This window comes from Mustela lutreola, chromosome 5 (genome assembly GCF_030435805.1).
Source record: "Mustela lutreola isolate mMusLut2 chromosome 5, mMusLut2.pri, whole genome shotgun sequence".
NCBI lineage: Eukaryota > Metazoa > Chordata > Mammalia > Carnivora > Mustelidae > Mustela > Mustela lutreola.
In genome coordinates this window covers 101767478-101783048 of record NC_081294.1, presented here as the reverse complement: position 1 = coordinate 101783048, position 15571 = coordinate 101767478, and the positions used below count along the sequence as shown (strand labels likewise).

The 15571-nt window shown below is 44.4% G+C and overlaps 1 long non-coding RNA gene across 5 annotated transcripts in view; it reads left to right on the top strand.

The window, feature by feature from the left end:
- Positions 1-15571, top strand: part of LOC131832351 (uncharacterized) — a 138919-nt gene that overhangs the window by 49881 nt on the left and 73467 nt on the right. For 3 of the 5 annotated variants that reach the window (XR_009354007.1, XR_009354005.1, XR_009354006.1), the window contains exon 1: positions 13749-13835. The exons of 1 other annotated variant lie outside the window; for it this stretch is intronic. This is a non-coding gene — a long non-coding RNA (uncharacterized LOC131832351). Of the gene's footprint in view, positions 1-13748; positions 13836-15571 lie in introns of those variants that run through there. One more of the 5 variants, XR_009354009.1, reaches the window with a different exon arrangement.

The window sequence follows — 15571 nt, the reverse complement described above, 5'->3', positions numbered from 1 at the left end:
TGTTCCTTCTTTATCTCAGAACTTAAATGTTCAGAAAATATTTATCGAGCACTCACCCGGACTTGGCATGTTTGGATATAGATAAAAATGAATTTCCAAAGTCTCTGCCTTCCCCAGTGCTCATGGGATGGTGCTTCCCCCCTCCCAACCTTTTTTAAGAGCTAAATTTTAAGAATACTTTGAAAAACAATAAACTTAAAAATTGTTGGAAATATAATATAATTTGTCCCCCTACCTATGGGGAATAAGTTATCACCCGTCACCCCTGAGTACTTTAGAGTTTCCTATGAAAATAAAGACACTCTTCTCCATAAGCACAATCCAACCCCCCAAATAAGGAAGTAACAGCGACAGATCACTACCATCTGATCCTCAGCCCCCATTCAATGGTCATTCATGATTAGATTTAAGCTGTACCTTTTTGGGAATAACAGAAATGATTCTATGTTCTTTTCATTGTGCCTCATCGAGTAGCACAAAATTTCTTTTCTTTTCTTTCTTAGAGATTTTATTTGACTGAAAAACACAGCAAGAGAGGGAACACAAGCAGGGGGAAATGGGAGAGAGAGAAGCAGGCTTCCTGCTGAGCAGGGAACCTAAAATGGGGCTCGATCCCAGGACCCCGGGATCATGACCCAAGCTAAAGGCAGACGTTCAACAACGGAGTTGAGTAGGCACCCCTTGAGTAGCACAAGATTTCAAGTTGTTCTATCCTTTGATGTCTTTGGTCATCACTTAATTAAGATGGTGTCTGCCAGCCTTTCCTACTAGAAAGTGATCCTTTACTTCTTTGTAATTCATAAGCACTTTGTGGGGAGGTACTTGGAAACTATGTAAAAATTCTCTTCCTCAACAAGCTTCCAATCTGTTTATTTCAGGACACACTCATTGTTTCCTGTTTTAGTCAATGGTTGTAATCTGTTGTCATTATAGTCTTTCAGTGTTTAGCTGTCCCTGATTTGGCCAGCGGGAGTCCATTGAAGTTGGCCTCTGTGTCCTTTTGACATTTTTACCTCCCTCTTTGAACTCTGGCTTTCTGGCATGACAAGATAGTCCACTTATCTTGTACTTTTCCTGCTCCAACTCTGAAATCAGGTGTTTCTCCAAGGAGCCCTGGTTTCTTTTTGAGGAAGACGGTAATTAGAGGTGAATATCTAGGGCGTGCCTGGGTAGCTCAGTTGGTTAAGTGTCTGCCTTCAGCTCAATCAAGCCCTACTTTCGGCTCCCAGCTCTGCGGGGAGCTTCTCCCTCTCCCTCTGTGCACTCTTTCTCAAATAAATAGGTAAAATCTTTAAAAAGAAAAAAGAAATGACTATCCAGGGTACACTGGCTGTGTTCATTGTCACTGTAGCGTCACTGCTCTGTATTTCTATATTTCTGTGTACTGAAAACCATTTATTTACATCACTACATCCCATTCCAGCCCACTAATACACAGCCCCATTCTAGTTTTCTCCGTTTCTGCCATCCTTATAATGTTACTAACCTGGTCAGTCCCCCTGTGCATAACCAAGCTACCATCTGCAAGGTTCCAGAGGCTCTCTCCATAGATGCTCAGGCCCTGCCCCCCCACTGTGTGCAGTGACTCAGCTGTGTGTGCCCGAGCTACACCCCTCTCACCCCACTGGGGCTCTGACTCCCCAGGCCTGGCTGACCCTGCATGCCTCCGCGTGGATATCCTCCTTCACGGGACTGGGCCCCAGTACCCCACGCCAGGCTGCCTCTTCTAGGGAGAGGCCTTCCTCACCCTGCTCAGTCAGGCTTTCTCTCAGACATTGACAGTGGAACTCAGAGCAGATTTTCAAAGGCTCCTCTTCAGTATATTGAACTGAATTTAAGAAGCCAACCTCCTTCTAATCACATGTATTACATTAAAAAAAAAATGTATCGGGGCGCCTGGGTGGCTCAGTGGGTTAAAGCCTCTGCCTTCGGCTCAGGTCATGATTCCAGGGTCCTGGGATCGAGCCCCATATCGGGCTCTCTGTTCAGTAGGGAACCTGCTTTCCTCTTCTCTCTCTGCCTGCCTCTCTGCCTACTTGTGATCTCTGTCCGTCAAATAAATAAAATCTTTAAAAAAAAAAAAATGTATCAGGGCGCCTGGGTGGTTCAGTGGGTTAAGCCGCTGCCTTCGGCTCGGGTCATGATCTCAGGGTCCTGGGATCGAGCCCCGCATCGGGCTCTCTGCTCAGCAGGGAGCCTGCTTCCCTCTCTCTCTCTCTGCCTGCCTCTCCATCTACTTGTGATTTCTCTCTGTCAAATAAATAAATAAAATTAAAAAAAAATGTATCTAAGAGTACTAAGATGAAACTTGATTCTCCTCCTTGCCACCGCGCCCCCCGCTCCTTAAGAGAAGGAGAGAGAGAGGGGGAAGGTAGGGAAGGGGAGAGGGTAAGACAGTATCTTATGTAGTGTCCACACTCAGCTTAGAGCTGGAGGTAGGGCTGGATCTCATGACCCTGAGATCATGACCTGAGCCCAAATCAAGAGTTAGACCCTTAACTGACTGAGCCTCCCAGGAGCCCCCTCTCTTGCATTTCAAAACAACTGATAGGATTCCACTGTGAGACCCCAGTAGCTGACTGGTGGAGAAGGATACGAAAGCCCAGTGTAGCTAGGTTCACACCTGACTCAAGGGAAGGCAAACCCAATGGATGCACAGGTGGCTGGACCAGGACGAAAGGGGCATACTCTTTTCTGCCTTTATTTTCCGAGTTTTGATCTTGACTCCAAAACCAGATATCCTGATTAGGGGATAAATGAAGACTGGGAAATTGCCAAGGGTTCAGAAAGGGGCAACTGACGGAAGAGCCTTCTGGTAGACCAGGAGACTTAAGGGGAAAAAAAAAATAATCCAATTTTATGTAAGTGAATTTCCTCTCAACCCAGAACAGCAGGAAATGTACTCTCCCAGGAAATGTGGTGTTGAAGATCTCATTTTCGAGTTATCGCTTCTCCCATACTAGAGAAATAATTCTACTTCAAAGGCATAGACTAGGGCAATGTGTGTTTGGGATTTGAACAACTGGTTGGTACTTGGCTCCTTTCAGGTGGAAGCCCCTTGGGGGGTGGAGAAGAGCCCTTCTAGGGAGCAGAGCTTCACTGGGCGCCTGCCTGCTGGGCTGGAAGGCCTTGTGATGGGAGAAGGAAGGGGCATTCTCCACTGTAGGAAGCAAATTGTTCTGGTTTTATCTTCCTCCTAACTGTGTGTATGCCTGGGTGGGAAGGCAAAGGACCCTTCCTCCTCCCTATTCCTCTCTTCCTCAGTCTGAAACTCTAGAAGATTCCCTCAGACCAAGTCATGTCCCAGGTATTTGTTAGAGTTCCAACTAAGGAAGATTCTCTAATTTACTCCAGGCCTTGTCAGTACAGCAAACTCTAATGTTCCACAAGGAATCAGGGGAATGCTACTTTGAGAAGTGCTAATTTTTATTGGGCATGACTTAACTCAAACTGCATCCCTGTTTTTTTTTTTTTTCTTTTTAAGAAGAATCACTTCAAAATGATTAATGATGCCTGAAGCCACCAGTCTTGCTTCCTGCGGTGAAATGCAGAACTTTTGTGCATGTCTGGGTTTGTAGCAGGGTGTGCTCTGAACTCCATCAACAGATAGTTTCCCATACTGCCCAGACAGTTGGGTCTTTGTTCAGAAAAGCTGACTCTCTGGAGGAAATGTGCTACAGAATGGGACCATATCCCCTGCAGGGAGGGAAGGCTTTGCTCCAGTTACGGAAGGGAAGTGAAATCCTTTACTTCTTAATGTGCCAGAACAAGATAGTTGCTGGGTTAGCTGGAGCTTAATCCACCCCCCTGCCTTTTTTTGGTGGGAGCTAAGAACAATGAGGAGGGTGTCTTTGCAAACAGGTGGGATTACTGAAGGATTACAATAGAGGAATAGGTAAACCCAAAAGTCACCACCTCACTGGGAGGCAGCCCCCCCACTGGACCTCTAGGCTGAACTGGAGAAACAAATTCCCAGGGGAGCACCCTGTGCCTCCAGCCCATTTCTCAGGAGCAGCTTACTCAGGCTCTCATCCTTTCTTCACTGAGGACCCAGAAAGGGAAGAAAGTGGGCAGGTGTATGGCAGCCATATTTGACATTTTTGTGAATCCTGTCTGGAAGGGTATGGATGATCTTTGTTTCTGAAAACTAGAAGTAAATAGTGAATACTGTTGATAGGATGTTTTACAGAAATTTGGAAGTCTAACATCTTGTCATGCAAATCCCTGTACCCCTATGCTATCCTTTATAGCACTGTTCTGGAAAATGCAATTTGGTGAAGCAAAAAGAAAAAAAAAATCCCCTTTTTGGAGCTTAGAGCAACCTCTACCATGGTCCCTTCTTTGAATGAAGGGATATAGAGAGGAGCTGAACCTTCCATTCAGAAAGGCAGCCTGCGTGGGCTAAGGGATGAGCTTTGGAGCCACAAGGTAAGGAAGTGAGAAGGGATCTCAGGGCAGCTCTGAATGGTAGAGGAGGGGTCAGTGGGAATGTGTGTGCACGTGTGAATGCACCCACGCATGTGCAAACCTTCTCCCTTCTGAACACACTCATGCCCATAGGTCTGTTTCCTGGGGCCCCACAACATTTCCCCATGGACAGGGGGATTTGGAAGAACAACAGAGGATTGCCGCAAGGAAATGTGGAGGAAGTACTGCTGCGTGGCTATCTTCTATTAGAAAAGTCAGATGTAAGAAAACACAACAAAGCCAAAACAACAACAACAAAACCCTCCCCTAAACTCAAAGCTCAAACTGGCTCCTTCTGAGCGAGCTGTTCTTAGGTTACATTGTGTAAACCAGGCTCTCATTTTGCAGAACTATCTTAGCATCAGCTGTGTTAGAAATTGTAAGTAATTTTGGGCAGTGTGCCCAAAGGGTTGGAGCCAGAAAGACTGATCTTTATGTTAACAGGCAGAGCACCTGCCTGAGAAATCTGGGACCGCAGGTTTTCTTCCCACGACGCCTTCTCCATGTGAATTAATCTATTAGCTGGTACGTGTGTTGGTTTATTTAGGAGCATGTGTGCTGACAATTGGCTTCTGACGGTAAAATATGGTCTTCGGGGAGAAAATGATTAATTGCCCGCTTTAACGTGTGTTTGTGTGTGTGTGTGTGTGTGTGTTTGATGACAGTCACTATTAGTATGTGTGCCTACAAAACTAAAAGGCAAACTAAAGTCACATAATCCTTGAGAAACTAGAAGGTGTGAATAAGTAAAAAGACTCTTGATGCTGTTTGGACATTTATGCCCCTCTTGATGGACAGAAGCAGCAAGGAAATCTCATTCCTTAATGCATTATTTCCAAATACACAACAGGAGGCAATTCACGGCAGAAAAAAATTCCAGCCCTTGCGTTTTCAATATTATGATGAAACATACCTTCTTGAAAAGAAACTGAGGGTTGTGGACCTCTCAAGTAGGTTTTTACTGTAATAAACATCTTTTTGTCTCTACCTGTGTTTGACTTCTAAAATGCTGTTAAGTGATCACAAACTCTCCATCCAACATGGTAAGAATGAAGAGGGCCCTTGCGGAAATCCAGAATGACAGACTAGCTCATCTAATTTCCAGAACAGAAAATCTAGGCCAATTACAGTTTATGAACTCTTTATCTTCCCAAATAAGGGTAGTGAAATAAAGGAAGATGGCCACTGTTTCATTAGAGGAAAGGGCATCTTAATACAGAAGGCAGAAATAGAAGATTTCCTGAGCTGAAGGAATGTAATGTGATCAGAAGCTCCCTGTACTGCCTTCATCTTGCTCCTTCTGCCTTGGTGGACATTTGGGAAAACGTCCTTTTTCATTAGGCTTTATTTTTACTTATTTTTAAAACTTTCATTTTTGTAAATGTGGGAGGCAGCTCCTCGGAGGCTTCTAACACTGCATTAGAAATAGAGTAGTTCTGCTCAGAGGGAATTAAAGGGAAGAGAAGTAGGAGCAGGCTGGCCAGTTTGGAAGCCAGCCTGCTCAGGAGGGAGGAGAACAAAGCCCACTGAGCATCTAAGGCCTTCTGCTAAGTGCATAGGCAATTACCTCCTGTAATTACTAGCTTCCAGAGCCTGGTGAGGAGGAGGCTTATTTCAATTCACATATGTTCCTGGGCTGTCTACACAGGGGTTCCGGAGAGTGGCTAGGGCCGGAACCTTCATGGAGTTGGCAGGGTGAGACTTGGAAAAGAGAATGATGCTCAGACAAAGGGGGTGTATGGGAAGCCAGAAACATGGGGAGGAAACGGAAGACTTAAACTCAGAGGGCGGGGTGGGGGTGGGGCGCAAAAGGAAGGAACCCAAAAGCATCAGACACGCCTGCTGCCGAGGGGCAGGTAACTGGATCACGGAGCGGCCGTATTTATTGTGTGTATTGACTAGATGATGGCGGACTCACCCAGCACCAGTGAAACCATCCAGGTGGGACCAGAAATCTGTTTGCAGAGGAGGACAAGGGTGGAGACTGGGTGACGAGAAGTTTAGGAAGCAGGGAAGCTGAGATGCAGAGGGTAGATAGCAGTTCTAGAAGGTAACAGAGGGAGAGTTGGGTTTTCTTTTTTTGGTGTTAAGACTTGAGCTTTCTTTCAGTTGCCCAACAAACATTCATTGGGTGTCTATTAAGTACTGAGGATTGTGGTAAGTGCTAGAGACTTAAAGATAAAAGGAGCAGTCTCTGCTCTTGAAGAGCTCTCATCTGGGAACTTTGTGAGGGCGATAGAAAGTACACAGATAATGCTCATGTTGTATGCTAAGAGCTCTGGGGGAGGAAAGGTCAAGGGCCTTGCCACACAGGGCAAGAAGTGGTCATCTTTACTGGGGAGAGGCAGGGGTTGGCAAGAGCATCACAGGGGCTGAGGCTGACCTGGGCTTTGAAGGGTGATTAGGAGTTCTCTAGGCAAGGAATGGAGGAATGGGTAGCAGGCAGAGGAAACAGATGCAAAGGCATGGAGTCAGCTTAGTGAGTAGTGTGCCTGGAGTGGAGAGCGCAAGGAGTGTAGCGTTGAGGCAGAAGGCAACGTATGAGTTTCCTACTATGCTGAAGACTTTGGATTCTAATGTGTGAGTAGATCAAGGGGAAGCAGCCCATTGAAGAAAGATGAGGGGATGATCACTGAGGGGGAAGGAAGAGAAGCTGAGTGAAGGTAAGGGTGATTTTGAGGTGATGAGGAGGAATGTCAAGGTTGCGGGTGGGGCTGGCCTTTATTTCCTCCACACGATAGTTGCTTTGGCCATCTGGCTCTGAGGGAAAGACTGTTGTGGGGGGTTGTCTGGAAGAATTGCTCTGGGGAATTCTAGAGGGAAACAAAAGGATTGCCATATTGTGATTACTTGAGATTCACAAAGACTTTCATCAGATATGTAACTGATTCTCACTGACACCATCGCCCCTACATCTGTTGTTCACTTTTAAATGAAGTGTGATCTTCCTTTCCAATATCCATTTTCTGCAAAGATATCAAGTGCCAGACGCATGGCCCTCCTGAACGAGAGCCAAGGTATATTGATTACATATTCTGTCTTCTTGTTGAAACTTGTTTATATTTCACAGAATCAAACATCAACCAACAGGAAGGACTCTTTATGGAACGCGAATTATTACTATTAATGGGAAGTTCTCAATGAAGAGGAAAATCAGGACAAGGATGTAAACCCAGTGTTAATTTGAAAGTGAATTCCCACCAAATTTTTTATCTCACAGGAGAAAAGGACATAGACAAGATAGTGTGGCTAGTATGAAGAGCACTGGGTCTGGAGTCCAGAGGCTGAGGTTTTTGCCAGGTTTTAGCATAAACTGTGTGACTGTGGGAAAGTTTATTCTTGGTTCAATTTTTCTCCCCAACCATCCCCCAGCACAATAACAGAATTCATAAATATATTAGAAATTTAAGACTTTCAGCTTATGATTTTATAGGTACAAATCAACTGTAGAAAATCATTCTAAATTCCATTCTTGTGCCTAATTTATACAAAATTGACTAATGTGTGTTTTTATCAATTCGCAGAAAATTAAGTCTTCTCTGGGGATTCACTAGTTTCTACTGTAAGGGAAAAGGTGAGAAGAGAGCCGAAAATGGCAAAACCAGCACAGGGAGAATTGGCGTGACTCACCCAGGAGCAGGTTGGAGAAACTTTAGGTGGTAACAGCAGCATAGGCTTTGCAGATTTCCAATGTTTGCTGATGTTATCCACAAGGATTTTAACATGTTATTTACATAATTTGTGGCAAGTTTTCAAGTAGAAGAAAATTTCCAAGTTCTTTGGGTCAAGAAGAAAGGAGGCTAGTCTTTTCACAAGAATAATGCTGATAGGACCCTCTGAAGCAAAGGGCTTTGTTTTTTAGGAATTAACTCGATGGTAGGCAGAATCAGGTCTCTTGGCCTCCAAAAGAGACCAGTCCTCATGCCTGGAACCCATGAATGTGTGGGCCAAGGGACTTTGCAGAGGTGACTGAGTTAAGGATCTGAGATTAGAGATTATCCTGGATTGCCCAGGTGTGCTCCATGTCATCACAGGTCCTTATTGCAGAAAGGCAGGAGGTTCAGAGTCAGAGTCAGAGAGGAGGAGATGTTAGGACAGAAGCACAGGGCAGAAGGATGCCATTCTTAGAAGTGGGCCCTGAGCCTCTGAGTCAGAGAGGCAGACGGCCTCCAAAAACTGAGAAAGGCAAGGAATGGATTCTCTGCTAGAGCCTCCAGAAAGATCACAGCCCTGCAGACACCTGGATTTTAGCCCCTCAGGCCTTTTTTGGATTTCTGATCTCTGGCATGCTAAGACAATCAAGTTGCATTGTTTTAAGCTGCTACATTTGTGGTAACTTGTTACAGTAGCAATAGGAAACTAACAGGAAGTTGGCCAGTGGTTCTATCCTCTTAGGTTAAAACTCCTGCATGCCCTTTATTCTCCCTGAATTCCTTTCCGTCAGAGCCCTGGTCACTTGCTTGTAATTGTCTTTTTAATTATTTGCCTCCTCATTAGAGGTGAGCTTTCTGAGGGCAGGGAATCGTTCTACTCACTTTGTGTCTCAGCTGTTGGGTACAGCGCCCACCATGGGGTAAGAACACAACCACTAGTTGAGTCAACTGGTGAGATCAGTGCCAGGTAGGTGGGATGGATCAAAGGAAGTAGATCTGCCATTTCTGGGTTGGTAAGACCTGGGTGTTTCCCTTCAGTGGTAGCAACGGAAGGTAAAAATGGGTTGTGAGGGAATGTGAGGAAGTGTCTTTTTTATCCCCAGACTCCTGGGTTCTGGCCATTTTCTTGCCTGACACTGTGGCCTGCTCAAGTCCGGCATGAATAGTTGACTTATGTGGGTGACTGAACCTGAGTGGGCTGTGAGGCCTTCTGAGGTGACCCAGCCAAGAAAGATCTTTTGTCACATCTTGTTTAACTCACATGGCCTGATTATTTGTTGGAAGTGGTGTATAGTCCCTATGTATATGTGTTCCTCTTTGATGTTCTGTGCTGGGTCTTTTAGGGTTAGTCCTTTCGGAGACTGCCCTTAATTTCTGCTCTTAGGCCTGGGCTTTAGCACAGCCTTTGGACCTTCTCTGACCTCTGGAGGAAGGAGAAGGTTTTCCATTTGGATCCCAGTCACACCTTTGAGATTTTGGCAGAGCTCCTCTGAGAGTTGTCTTTTCCATGGCTAGGGTCTCACCGGGGATTTTGCTTCCTATCTTCCTCTGCATGGGACAACGCTTGAGAAGGTGCATGTAAATTCCATACTTTTGGTGATTCTAAATCTGCCAATCTTGGATTCCTGTACGTCCAGATGCCATGGAGGGCCTGTTCCCCACTCCTGCCCTAATCCCATTTCTCTTCCATTTGGGAGTCACCCTCTTTGCGCCTCTTTTTTTCCTGTCTCTGTCCTGGATGACTTTATCAAAGAAATTCCATTCAGCTTTTTCTAGCATTTTCCCTTTCAGCACCAACCACCCAGGTGGCCCACCTGAGACTTACTGATCTACCCAGGCTGGTCTTCCTTCTTCCTGCTACCAAATGACTGTTTGGGAGGTTATACTGTATACTTTCATGGTGAAGACAGTTTCAATCTTCCCCAAAGAAGTCCCTAGGAGGTTAAAATTTTATCACATTTACAAGTAAAAGTGAACTTGAGGACCGCGGCAACTAGTTGGAGCTGTGCTGGGGAACCCGGATTTGGCAATTCATGCACGTGCATTATAGAACACTTCTGTCCTGGGCTCCCTTACTTCACATTGAAAGTATGTGACCTCCAGGTAGCCGGTGCTCTGAAAGAGACCTTTGACTGAAACAAAGCAAGCAGTCTGATGCCTCTTGGTTTAGGTCATTTTTGTGGCTAATTGTCATGTGGAACCTCTGAAAGAGAAATACCATCAGCTTACCCCCTAGGAATGGGAGCTTGCTGTATGGAGGGCATACACACAGATTTGATGGTCAGATGCTCTGAGGACCTGGTGGGCTTGTCGGGTGATGACCAGCAAGTTTGAGCCAGCATATGCTGGAGTGGTCGAGGTATTCAGGGGTCACCATCATAGCTGCCCAACCTTCCCAGGGCAACCTGGCTTGCTCTACTTTTCATAAACTAGGGTATAGGCATGGTGAGAATGGAAGCACCTCTTTAATGCAGTTTAAAATAAAAATATCATGAAATAGGTTTCAGGAGCCCCAACAAATTCTGCATTTTGCCCTAGTGATTCATTCAGAACAGATCTGAAATATCCAAATAACTATTTTGTACTGTTCTTCCTTCCTTTCTCCCTCCTTCCATACTTCCCTTTTCCTCCTTTCTTTTCTCTTTGCTTTGTTTTGTAATGCATACACCCTGAGTACTGCTTTGCCTGCCTTTCATGTCATCCAATTTTGACAAAACTCAATGCCAGATACAATTGTCTGTCCTACTTTGCTGTGATGTCTTTAGGTGAGGACTAGAGGTGGTTACAATAATATGGAGTGGGAGATGTAGAGGGTGCTGGAAGGAATTGGCCAAGTGGCTGTTAAGATTTATTTGAAAATAGAGAAGACAGGGTGGGGGTTGAAGCAAGGTTTTTTTTTTTTTTTTTTTTCCTGTCAATGCTTCTCCTCAACTTCTGCACACCAAAGCCTTTCCTAGCAAGAAATGGATGGCCCCCAAAGGAGAGCAGTCCTTACTCTTTCTCCTTGAGATAGCTGGGTGGCCTAGGTGGGGACTGGGCTTTGTGCTTATACCTGGAGGATACCTTGCCTCTGAAGAGTCAGTGGTCCAATTGAGGCCAGAGGTTAGGACAAAGGGAGCTCCCTCTTCAGGGTTTTTGTTAACACTTCCCAGAGAGACAGGAAGTTTCTTTCTAGGTTATCTGACTCAGACTGGCAAAACAGTGAAAGGGGTAGACATACCATCCCTCAGTGAAGATGACATTTGATTGGCCCTTTCTTAATGACCCAAGTGGAGATTTTGGTTTGGGTGATGAAAAACTCTTCTAGAAGCATTTGAAATGTTGCTCGATATCAGTAGGAGTAATCATCATTACAACTAATAGTTCAGCTAAGTGCTCTTTCCGCATCATCTCATTTCAGCTGTAGGACGCATTCCTGTTTTCTTTCCAAACATGTAAGATAGGTACTATCATTATCCACAATACACATGGTATCTCCATTTTATGTATTGAAACTAATAAGTGATTTGCCTATGGACAGCTTGGACTAAGGTAGATTTTCATTTTAAGTATATTTATTGCCTCCTTTTACTCTTTTCAACACTGTTGATTCTTGTATTTTGCTAAGAAATAACGAGATCCATCATGTATGTCAAGAAATAAAGTGAAGTCTTGTCTGAAAGCTATCTCTGGGAATTTGTTGCAGATGGGAGAGCAGAGCTAGCTTGTCTGAGTCAAACTTATTGCCAGTTACAGCAGGAAGTACTTCCCATTGTCTGGCATAAAACAAGCTTGATTTAATTTTATTGGGATGTGGGGTGACCATGAAAAAGAAACAATTTAAGTGTGGTTTTCTGGAGGTGGTAGGGAGATAATAAAGTTTTTTTTTCTGAATGAGGTTTTAGCTTGGGCAATAACAGAAGTTGTACAGTTTTGAATTCTGAATAAAAGGAAAAGCCAGTATTACGGTGTTAACTAAGGACACAGACCTACCAGTGAGGCAGACAATGGCAGATGGTAGCCACCAGCTGGAGAGCAACCAGCTTAGAGCCCCAGGGGGAAGTAAGCACTCTCTGCTGGTGATCTTCTGCTACCTTCCCTTATTCTTCCCGTCTGCTCTGTGTCCTGGGAGCCTGCTCTTGAAGACTGCTCCTTCTGAGCTCTTTTGCACTCCATCTTCCACTTGGGTTTGGTCAAGAGTGGGAGGAGAGGCTGGGATATTTACTTTTTGCTCTCTCCCTGCTTCGGGGAGGTCTCCAGAAGTGGCAACTTCCTCTTGGAAGTCATCTCCACCAGGAAGCTTCTCCTTGATGGTTCTAGCACAAATTGGGCTCAAGTATCACTTGCATGTTCCCTCAGCCCCCAGGGTTGTAATAGCAATATCTGTTTCTTCTCCAAAGATTCCTCTTCATCCCTGCGAGTTCTCTGTCTGGCCACACCCACCTAGGAGGCCCCTTCATCACACCTCTCCTTTTGCTCAACCCGTGGTGGTTGATGTCTATTTATTGGCAGGATATTGACTAATACATCACAAATGATGGTGCTTCTAAAATGGAGGCACCTGGAATCTGGTTCAGATGATTCTGATTCAGTGGGGTCCAAGAGTTGGCATCTCTAACTAGTTCCCAGATGATGTTGAAGCTGCTGGTTGGGGACCATGCTTTCAGGAGGAGGAAACACAAGAACTTCCCTCATTAACCATACTGTCATTGTTGTTGGCAAATATGGCCCAAGAGAGGAAAATACGCTCACTACAAAACCCAGTAAATAAAAATGTACGCTTTCACTTATCGTGAGAGTCAGACATGGGTTGATGTAAAAACAAAAGACATTTTGCTTTTCAGGTTTGGCTCCCAGCCATCTGCCTCCATATGTGTGTGTGTATGTGTGTGTGTGCGCGTGCGCACGCACACACGCATGTGTTTTATACATAGGCAACTGAAGGATTTTTAGAGCCCCCTGATTACTGAATGGCTGTGGGTCATGTCATAAAATCTAAGTCCAGACGCTGGGACAGGTAGGGGGGCATGGAGATATAGTATAACAGGTTGTTTTCTCAGACCTGAGACTGGCAAACTATGGCCCTAACACCAAATCCAACATACCACCTAGATTTGGAGATGAAGCCTTATTGGAACACAGACACACTCATTTGCTTCTGTATTGCCTATGACTGCTTTTACCCAATAATGGCACTGTTGAGTTGACACCACAGAGACCTTATGGCCACATAGCCGAAAGTGTTGACTGGCTATTGACAGAAAAATCTGCTGATTCCTGCTTTAGATGATCATGTAGAATTTCTCAGGAATTTAATTCCTTGAGCAAAATGAATCTTAAGAATCATCTTGTCTCATTACAGATGGGGAAATGAATACCCGCCTTCTCATCCATATTCTAAATGGATACCCAGCTAGCTTCAATCTGTGGCTTTAAAAAGATGCATGAGAAGGGGGTGGGATTATGGACATTGGGGAGGGTATGTGATTTGGTGAGTGCTGTGAAGTGTGTAAACCTGGTGATTCACAGACCTGGGGATAAAAATATATGTATATAAAAAATATATGTTTATAAAAAATAAAAAAAAAAAAAAAAAAAAAAATCATAAAAAAATAAAAAAAAAAAAAAAAAAAAAAAAAAAAAGATGCATGAGAAAAACTGGAAGGAATCTGGAGAAGAAAAAACTATTAGACGTTCTTTGAGGAAAGCTGAACTCTAATTTTAGAAGTTGAAAAGGTAAAGGTGGGACAATTATCTCTAGGTTAGCAGAAAGTAAGCCGAATTTTTACTCTCTATTTCCACATAGGGAAGGCTTTCCCACCTGTATGTGGGGCAGATGTCAAAATTACATGTCCGGGGGAGGTCAGCGCCTGGATCTTTAAAATGAGGTTGGGATAGCTGCTGCAAATGAACTAGGCTGAGACTGATGGGCTTTCTGAGACCATGCCTGAACTTGTCATTCATTTATTCACTACTGAAGAGTCAGGAGGAAGGCAGGGACCCTAGGCAGGGCTAGGGCAATTTTGTAATTTTGTTTGCTGTCCTTGGGGTGTGTGTGTGTGTGTGTGTGCACGCGCGTGCCTCCCGTGTGGATGCGCACGCACACACACACACACACACACACACACAGAGGGCCATACCCACACGTGTACAGTATTCTATCTCTGGCCATGCTGGAATGCATCTCGAGGCTATCCAGCTTCCCAGCAGTGCTGTAAGCCTTTGTTATCTGGGCTATAGGATCCCTTCAAGCTTATTGACTCTTAGAGCAGAGCGAAGGAGCCATCATCTTTGCCTCTTTAAAAATGTCTTCAGCGATCATTTGGAGCCCTTGTGGATTTGAAGAGCACTAATGTCCTTTTGATTTGAAAACAGAAACAAAAGGTGCAGAATTTGGATTTGTCACAGTACGTGTCATGGCCTAATATTGTCATTGCTCATGAGAAAGTCCGCTACAAAATTATTGGGTAGTTTTTTTGTGGAGGATCTCTCTGTGGGATCCTTGAAGCTACCAGTAGCCTCACTGCTCTCTAGGCTACATAGAGAATGCACAGGTCTCCTACAGTAAGTCTGAGCTCTGAAGGGGTAAGAACTGTGTATTCTTTCATTTCCATATTTCAAGTGCCTCAGGCAGTCTTGCACATTGTAGGTGCAGGCTAAGTGTTTATTGCTTGCTGGGGATGGGGAGAGTAGCAGGTATGCATTCCATCTTTGTGGCGAGCCGCCCAGCACCGACAATTAAGCGGTGCGATAACAAGGATTGGCTCTGAGATAATGTGCCTCCCAGTTGAGGCACTTCTGCCCTTTTCTCTGCATAGCAAGGTCATCCTAGTTTAGATCTGCTGACAGGTGGGAATTGCATAAGCAGCACATACTGTCCGTTCACACTGATGTCTTGACAATAAGGCTGGAATTTATATTGAGCCTTTCATCTTTGAAGTTCAATGTTCTAACTCTAATCTTTATAACTTCCTTGTGAAGTTGGAGGGTTTAATTTAGTTTTTTCTGGTAGTGGGGGAATGTGAGGGAGACCCAGGTTGAAGGACCTGCTCAGGAACTCTGAATGAGTCAAGGCCAAGGTGGGAAAGGAGCTGGACATTTTATGGTTCGTTTTGTAGCGGAGCATTTTGTAGTCTTTATTTTCTTTTTTGTAATGAAAAACTGGGTAAACGCAGCGTGCCTTTTTTAAAAAAATTATTTTTTAGTTTTATTTCCAGTATACTTAACATAATGTTATATGAGGACAGAGAGACTTGCAATGTTTTTCTTCTACTGTTCTCCAAATATGTTTAGAGTCACAGAGACAGAAATCAAAGAAATTGTGAAGTCTATATTTTTAAAAAGTATCTTCTAGAGTGCTTATAAGGTCTTTGGTCCAACTGCTGGATTTAATTTGGAGCTTAGAGTATAGTCATCATCCCAACTTTCCCCTCAGCCTGGCTTTTCTTCCCAGCTTCCCATCTGATCTTCTT